Below are 10,008 nucleotides of genomic sequence, written 5' to 3'. Positions count from 1 at the left end.
GTCTCACCATCTATCGACGAAGAATGGTACTAATGTTAACCTTGTATTATTATTATTATTATTATTTTCANATAAACTGATTAATATTTAATTCCAATTTCCTGGAGCACTTCATATACACACAAAAAATAAGTTTAAGAGAATACTTGGTTTCAAATTTCAAGTATTTTTTTCTATTGTTAAAACAACTGTTTCTTGAACAATGCCTATTTTAACTTAATAAATTAAAATTTTATAAGAATCTTACACACCTCAATACTGTAAAATTAACAAATTGTATATATTCACATACATGTATACAATTTACTATTCATTATACAGTCGACCCCCATATAAGATCATTGATTATTCCGTTTTATATGAATTCCATGTTGTACGAGTCATTTAGATTTTACAAATACGTGTACCGGGCTGTGAACGGCTCACGTATTTGTAAAATTTAACATTGTACAACATGGAATTCATATAAAACGGAATAATCAATGATCTTATATGGGGGTCGACTGTATTAATATTTAAAAGATATACTTAAGAAAAAGCTTTGTTTTTGTTTAATGTATTGCAAGAATCTAGTGGAGATTACTTTTTTTTATATAATATTGATCACATAATCATACAAAAATATACTACTACTATTCCATCCTAATACTCTTAATAGATTTTCTTACAACAACTCTACTGCATCTTATATGATGCCTTTATTTTTCTTGAGTAATTGTATTTTTAAATATATTTTGTTTATAGCTTAATATTTTTATGTTCTTATAGTTAATCCTTTTTTACAATGCCTATTTATAACTCTGTCATGTAATGGAATCTTATTCTTATTCAGGCTGAATATGGGGATGGAATACATATACATTTCACTATTGATTTTTTTTTTCTCTTATTATTATGGATGATTTAAAAAATGGAAAAATTCTCTTCAATACATTTTGACTATAATAAATAGAGATTCTACTTTTGTTTTCTTTATAGTGAAATTTTTAGTCTTTCAAAGTATCTTGCTTTAAATCCTCAGAAACTAGTAATATCTGTATAAACTACAGATGTAGACTCTTGCTGATCTAGCCTTTCCTTATATAGAAGCATGTCAGATTAGTGAGAATGCTGGATTATATAGAGTATAGGCCTAAAGGCAATGAATGACATAACCTGTCGCCTTTTGGTATTGATTTTTTTTAATGGTAGGGAGGAAATAATACAGTACAATGACATACAGTACTGAACACAGAAATACCCATTCCAAAGTAACAGGAAAACAGGATGTGTAACATGACTAACATTTTCATGGAAATAGAAATGTATAGGTCATCACACTGGGAGGTAGGCTAGATAATTGATAGGCTGGATTAGTAAGAATATACTGTATATTTAATTATTACTTTTATTAAAATGTAATTTAATTCAGGAATTAAATTTTTACTAATCAGAACAAATACTTCTACCTGTCAAACTAACAACAGAATGCTAATATTCTATGATTAATTTAAGAGAATTATATGAGCCAGTTTTTGTGAAAGAGAACAATACAATCTTTAAATTTTATAGTAAATAATAATAAGTAAATAATAATTTTGATGTTAAGATTTTTATGAAGGTTTCTTTTGATCTCCAGATGGTTAAAAAAATTCAAATGTATTATCAGACAAAATATAATGGAAAATTAAATATTTGAAAAACAAAATAGGATTAATTACTACAAATAGTAAAATAATATATAAATAAATATTTTAATTAGATTAAATTTATAGTGGAGGGATGAAACAATTGTTAGCAAAATGTGCTCTGATTCTTATGACACAAATTGATTTGTTTATTGAAAATAATTTGCAAAGGTTTAATTGGAAAAAGAATTTTCTGTAATTTAATTGAATATATAATTTTAACTCGTTGTATAATGATGGAAAAACTTTTCCTTAGTTTTTTTTAATAATAATTTTGAGAAATATACAGTTGACCCCCCCCTATAATTACGGTCCCTATAATTACGATTCCTATAAAACTACGAAAAAATGTACGTATTTTGGAAGTGTTGAGTCGGATTAGTGTAGAATCAATTAATTTTATGGAAGAAAATCTTTCAATCAGCCGTAGTCCGTAAACTTGACACGTGTCGGGCTGTGATTGGAACGGCTTGTAAGAAATCGGATTCCTAATAAATTGGAACATATCTATATCTTATAGGGGGGGTCGACTGTATTTAGATTTAATATATCTTTTTATGCTTTTTTGATGTTTTTATTGTCTTTTTTGTAGTTTTGTTTCAAAATGTGGGTGAACAATTGGTTATATTTTTAACTTTTGTACTGTGATAGAAAATTAACTTGACTACAGCAGCGTCAATAGCCTTTCTCACCAAGTTTATGATAGACAAATACAACTTTCTGTCTGCTCCATTGTGTAAATATTCCCAAAATTATTCTTTTCTTTTCAACAGAAGTTCTTGAAACTCCTTATTAGAACATTGTCTTATTCTTGTAGTTCATTTTATAGTTCATTTTACTCAAAATATAAACAAAAAGTACCTATAGCTTTAAGTTTCATAAACATTTATTATCTAAACATTTTAAACATCCTAATAAGATAAGCTTTCTACTATCATTGAGACTCTTGGAAATGAACCTTTTAGTTCAAAGTGTTTCTGGATTTTTTCTCTTATATACAATTTGCAATATCCTATTTTTGACAAATTCTTGAAACATTTAATACTAGAATATTGCACTTTTCTCTATCTAGAATAGTTGCAAATAGTCATTTTGAGCATTCTTACTACATATCATTTAACATGCAGAAAACAGTTTCAAATTGTTCAAGAATGTTAAAAAATGATTAGATTAATATGGAGATAAATTTCCAATAAGATTCACTTTTCAATTTCTTATTTTGAAAGAATATTTAAAATGGAAATAGAAATGCCATGAAAATTTACACTTTTGTAAGTCACTGCAACTTAAACACTGTCTAATGTCAAATAAAAAAACTTTCTCTGCAATACATTGACTGAGCTCAAATGTTAAAATTTTTACAAAAAGTAGAGTGCAAATAGTTTTTTTTATAAATATTTGCTACAGGCCATCTGGATAAGGAAGATTATATGATAATTATTTTGTTTTGGCAGTATTCAAAATTTATTTATTTATTTACAGAAAAAAGAAACTGTCTTAGGTGTTAACAAGCAAATTTACTCAAAAACTTTTGCACATGATAATTATCTCTTTTTCATCATCAAAGGAACAGAATAGTGGATAGACTAGTGGTACATTTGACCTTGTTTGGAATGAAGTGCAAATATTACTATCTTTTACTGATTCCAGGCTAACTTTTGTATGAGAGAGAGTTCACAGTTTACTTGATAATCCTTGTAATTCTCTAACTGTGACCCTTAATTGTTCAGTAGATTTTTGGAATGTTGATTCTAGCAAATACTAATTCTGAGTTTAAAAACAATTTACTAGGCAACTAAGTTTAAAAGCAATTAATAAGAGATGATTGTGATATTAACAAGGCTTTCTTGTGCCTTAATAATATCTTATTAATTTCCATTTTTCTTTTAAATAATTATCTCAATTATTGCTAGCTATTTATAGCTATCAATAATTTATCTTTTTCTTGTGTGGTAGTGAATTATACATATTTTAATAAATTTGTTGGTAATATGAATTAGTTTTATTAAGTTATCTGCTTGACAGATTGGTTCATATCTAGGATAGTGATTCTCTTATGTCTTTATAGTAAATAAAATTACTTTATTTTCAAAAGGGAACATATATTGTTCTCTGATTCATTGTTTTTTCAAATACTGTTCTCATTTAATCAAATATCTACATCAAATATTATTTAAATGCTTATCATATGCATACGTTGTGTATTCATTTTCTAATGGGCACCATTCCAAAAATTTGTTATACATAATAAAAAAAAACTCACTCAAACATCAAAATATTACTAATAAGAAAATGTTCATATTATTAAACCTTGTTGTAATATTAAACTACATTGATGTTTGAGTGAATTTTCTAATATGCTGTTGAAAAACATTTTCTTTATTCACTGTAGTTTCTTTTAAAAACTGAAGGCAAATATTGTTAGAGATATATTTTCTTCACTCATAGCAGACTGCTTTTAAAAGTTATTTTAATAATTGATATAAACTTTTTCTATAAATATTTCAAATTAACATTGAAAAACTTTGATCTGTGAATGCTGTATTCTCAGTAAACTTTATCTTTATAAAATTAATTTTAAAAGTGAATTTATTTTTAAATAACTTTATATATGACTATGGATATAAAAGATTTAATATATCTGAAATTTATGTTGCAATGTTATTGTTAAAATTTCAATAAAGGAAAAACAAAAAAATTACACTAAAGTTAAACTTTTTATAATTATTGGGATAGAAAAATGAATTTACATGAAAACAATACTTTTATCAAACTTCTCCACAACACCATGTATAGGAAAATTAAACAACTACAAACCTTTACAGTGCGATATTAAATAAAAATATCAAGAAAAAGTTCCCACAAACGTTTTCGAACTGATTTAAGGTTCTTCATCAGGTGAAAAAAACGTAAATACGTAAAAAATCATTCGATGGAATACAAAATTTGAAAGAGATTCGATTAAAGAAATCAATGAATCCTGCAGCTGTCATGCGCAGGATTCATTGCATGCGCAATTCTTCCGATGTAAAAGTTTTTTATTTATATAGAATTTTTTCCGTCGTATATAAGCGTTTGCCACACTAGGGATAGAGACAATTCATCCTTATTGTTAATACACTTGTTGTCATGGGCCGCTTTATATATACATATCCCTTCGATCCATCTCAGATGCTCGGTATGAAGTGTGGTGTGGATGATCCTGGCTTTGTTAAATACTGGATGGATGTCTGGATCCATAGCATAACGAGCCAGTGCAGTAGTTATTCTTTTGTGCTGTATGTCAGCCTTGTGCTCCTTTATTCTGACACCTAACGAGCGCTTAGTGGAGACATTTTTTATTTAATATCGCACCGTAAAGGTTTGTAGTTGTTTAATTTAACAATACTTTTATCATATCTAGACATTTCTTGTGTGTTCTCTGTGTGTCTTGGTTTTTAAATTTGTAATTTTTCAAAATATTAATTCAAAGTTTAATGCATATCAAGATTTTCTCATTTTGTAATTATTATTCAATTTAAATAAGTATAATTGTTATTGAAGTAAATTTTTTATAATAATTATCAACTACATGATTCTATTTTCAGTTTATGTTAATTTATTAAATTGGATATAATTTTAAAGATATTGCTATTAATAAATTCACAATTCTTTATAAACAAATTTCAATCATTTGTAATGCAAAAAATATTATTTAACAACTTTCATAATACTTTCTATCATTAGAAATGAAGTCATCCTTCAAACAGCTAATATGCTAGTAATTTATTCAAGGATGAAAAAAAATTTCATGTGCCTCCAATGCAGTTTATTGCACCTGTATGAATATATTTTAATATGTTGATGGGAAAAGTTAATAAAAACTATTCATCAGATCAGACTTAGATTTAACATCATAAAGACAATTAATAATAATATGTAATATTGTATAAATGAATATTTATCAGTTTTGAGTGTTATAAGATTGTTCTACAGACCAAAATATATCATAAGTGTTTAGATTGAGAACCATACAAATAAATAAATAAATGAATGTCTTATGATCAGTACATTGTTTTAATCTGTTAGTTTGTTTTCATACTTTAACCAAAATATAGGATATAAATTATTTGCAATTGCTAGAATTGTAATTGTAATTTCTTTGTGATTTTGAAATTTTTAAAAATCTTTGTTACTTTTTTGTTACAACTAATAATTTTTATTTAGTTTATAAATCTTTTTGTAAATTAGTTTTGGAATCAGTTTTTTCCTTTTTTGATTGATATTAAATTTGCTTATAACAAAACAAATTTATGATATAATTAACTATAAAATTTAACTATTCAAAACTTTAAGATTGGAAATTTAAAAATTGTTTTAATTCCATCATGAATGTAAAGGACTAAGCCTTAAGAGTTGAAGGACCTTTATCATATTTTGCATAAGGAACTAAAATTTCTAGTTACATCACTGATAATAGTATCTGTCTGTGGCATAGCTAGGGTTTGTGATGCCTGAGGTTGTCCTAGATTTTTGTCAGTTCCATGAAAAAAACAACATATGATGGTCAATAAAGCCATCTTCAAGGGAATACAGTTATTACTATTGTTGGCAATTTCTGATAAGTAGTGTTTTTGTAGAAAAATGAAATCGTGTTTTGCATCTTGTATGTATCACAACAAAAACACTTTCCTTTTTTTTGCAGTACACTGAAAATGCCACCTGAGACAGACAGCTCTTCCCACCCTACCCTAGCTATGCTACTACTCTCTCTCCATTATATAGGGTTGGCAACTAAGTAATTGCGGATTTTAAGTAAGAAGGAAAATTCAAAATTTTTGCTTAAAAATATAACTTTATTTAATTAGGTATTGTCCATTTTTGTCAATGACCTCTTGCCATCTTTCAGGCAGTGTCATAATTCCATGTTCATAAAACTTCTGATTTTTGCCAGCAAAAAACTGAGTTAAGTGTGTTTTTACATCATCAGCGTCATTAAAAATTTTACCATTTAAGGAGTTCTACATAGAACAAAATAAATGGTAATCTGAAGGCGCAAGGTCAGGGCTATACGGTGGATGTGACAACACATTCCAACCTAGCTCCAATAATTTTTGGCAAGTGACCAAAGATGTGTGGGGCTTTGCATTATCATGCTGGAAAACAACACCTTTATGATCTGCCAATTCTGGCCACTTTTCTTGAACTGCATTGCTTAGTTTGGCAAGTTGTTGAACATACACATTTGAATTAATCGTTTGGTTTCTTGGTAAAAGTTCAAAGTACAGAATTCCTTTATAATCCCACCAAACTGATAGCATAATCTTTTTTTGGTGACTCTCAGCTTTTGGTGTCGTCTGGGCTGGTTCATCTCGCATCACCCACGATCTTTTCCAATTAATGTTGTTATAAACTATCCACTTTTCGTCGCCAGTAATCAGTCGTTTCAGAAATGGATTGATCAATCTTGTTGTGTTTCAGAAGCGAATTACAGATGCTAATGCGTTGTGTCAAATGAATTTCCTTAAGCTGATGAGGAACCCATAAATCCAGTTTCTTGACATAGCCAAGCTGTTTCAATTTGTTTTTTAATGCATGTATGTGATACATTGAGCTTCTGTGCAATCTCATGAGTTGTGCTATGACGATCTGAATCGATAATTGCCTTGATATGGGTCTCATCAACTTCAACTGGACGGCCAGATCGTTGAGCATTTTTTAGTGAAAAATCACCAGAACGAAATTTGGCAAACCAATTTTGACACTGCCTTTCTTTCAAGGCTTCATTCCCATATACGGCACATAACTTCTTGTGTGTTTGTGATGTGTTTTTGCCTTTTCGGAAATAATACAATAAAATATGTCTGAAATGCACGTCTTGTTCTTCCATTTTTAAATTGGGATAAAAACGAAACTAAATAACTAATCAATACAATTTTTTTACTAAATTAAAGGTGGAAGTCCAAACAACAAGAAAACGATATAGGTTAAATGCTTTGAACACGATGACTAAGCAAAAAATGTGCTAAGGCCACCTATTGACAAAATCCGCAATCACTTAGTTGCCAACCCTATAAATGTATTTATAGATAAAATACATTTAAATTACTAAAATAATTATCCTTAATATGATTCAGTTTAAATCAGAAAACATCTTTGATATAATGGTATTATTTTCAATAATTTATTCTTAATACAAATGTTTATGTTTGTTTTTATAATCAGTTTTAATAGTACTATTATATGAACTATATTCAAATTGTCATTTTTATACTAATGATGATTAACTTAAGACTTTATTACAATTATTTTTATAATATATTACTTAATAAAATTTGTTTAATGAAAATATACAAAGTGTAATGAAACTGTGCCAATATTTTAGGGATAGATTCTAGGGTCAAAATAAATGTTTATAGAGGATTTTAAGCTTTTCAAATTCCATTTTGTTATCAAGTTCTGGCCTGCCAAAAGTCATATTAAAAATTAAAAACAAATTTTAAATCACTATGAAAAGATGTCACCATTTATTTTCTACTTTTGTGTTACCAACAGTTACAAATTGAAGCATTATTTTAAGTGTTAGAATTTTTTAATACATTGAAATTGAACTTATTTTAATATGAGTACTGAGTTTTGTTTTCATAAAAAGTAAATGCCCATGTCTGCAGAGGACATTTTGAGCAGTTCTTGTAAATTTTTCTGTTTGAATAACATTTTCATCTGTAAAGGTATGATGGATGCAAGAAAGACATCTGAATGTCACCAGTTCCTTTTTTAGAAATTATTTGTAATTTTAATTGGATATATATTTTGTGTTTTTTAAAAGGACTTTTTAAACTTCTGGCAACAAGTAAACTAAAAGGAAAGGTCAGTAGCCAAGAATATGTATTGTCTGGAACACAGAAATAATAAATGGTGGTCCCTTTTTGGGCAGACTGTCTTCAATTTTATTATTGAATAACATTTATTTTTTTTGAAAAAAATTAAAGTGAATTTACATTGAAAAACTATTGTTTTCTAACTTTTTTTTAACTGTACAGCAGTTGAACACTACAAAATCTTAAATTGGATAAGGCTTTGTTTACATTTATTACAGCAGGACCTACTTGGGCAATATTTACCTTAGTCTGTTGACAGAGGCATAAAAAAAAAAAAATACAAAATTATATTAAAAAATTTGTAACTAATATTAGTATTTTGGCAGGAAATTTGAAAAATATCTTTTTGACAGGCCAGATCTCAAAAACAAAGTGGGATTTGAAGAACATTTATAAAAAGAAATTTTAAGCTTATTTTTGACCCTAGAATGTATCCCTAAAATATTATCATGGAATTTCATTAAATCTTATATAATTAAGTTTTTGTACAGTGCTTTCACAAATTTTATTGAAAAGCACATTTCCATTTAAAAAGATGACTAAATTGTTTGAATTCTTTCTGTAAATTTTAAAAAAATATTAAATATATTTCAAATTAAAATTTTTTCTATGTGATGAGTTATGGAAATATCCATAATACAATGAATTTATTACTGATTGAACTATTTATAAGAATTATTGGGCTGCAATTTGAAAAAATTGTAGACCTATAAATTTCAACCATTGTTCACCTGTCTGTTGTTCCTTAATCTCAAGAATGGAGTTAGATGGATGAAAGCTGAGACAAGATATGGAAAGATTGGGGGCAGGAGGCCCCGATTAACTATATACGAACTTCCAATGAAAACTGGAAGTCACATTATTTCAATTCAAAAATTTTCTCCTAAAATGAGCTAGCAATAGTCATGCCGGTCATCTATCTAATGGAAAAGTATGATGTACAGGGGCAAGGTGCTACTAATTTGAGGTGGAGAGCATATATTTTAAATTAAAAAATTATTAAAAATATGATTGTCACAATGCCAGGCTGCAATTTTTAATGTTGCAATAAATAATTGCTCATTATTATTATTATTATTTTATTTTTTCATTGGTCACTTACACAGTATATAGTATTTTCAAATTAATTTTTGCAAATAATATGTACACACATGACTACATATATAGTTTTTTTTTTTTTTTTTTTTTTTTTTTTTTTTTTTTTTTTTTTTTTTTTTTTTTTTTTTTTTTTTTTTTTTTTTTTTTTTTTTTTTTTTTTTTTTTTTTTTTTTTTTTTTTTTTTTTTTTTTTTTTTTTTTTTTTTTTTTTTTTTTTTTTTTTTTTTTTTTTTTTTTTTTTTTTTTTTTTTTTTTTTTTTTTTTTTTTTTTTTTTTTTTTTTTTTTTTTTTTTTTTTTTTTTTTTTTTTTTTTTTTTTTTTTTTTTTTTTTTTTTTTTTTTTTTTTTTTTTTTTTTTTTTTTTTTTTTTTTTTTTTTTTTTTTT

Source organism: Centruroides sculpturatus, unplaced genomic scaffold (assembly GCF_000671375.1).
Source record: "Centruroides sculpturatus isolate CEXI.00-Female unplaced genomic scaffold, Cexi_2.0 scaffold738, whole genome shotgun sequence".
NCBI lineage: Eukaryota > Metazoa > Arthropoda > Arachnida > Scorpiones > Buthidae > Centruroides > Centruroides sculpturatus.
Note: the sequence above shows the minus strand (reverse complement) of the source record.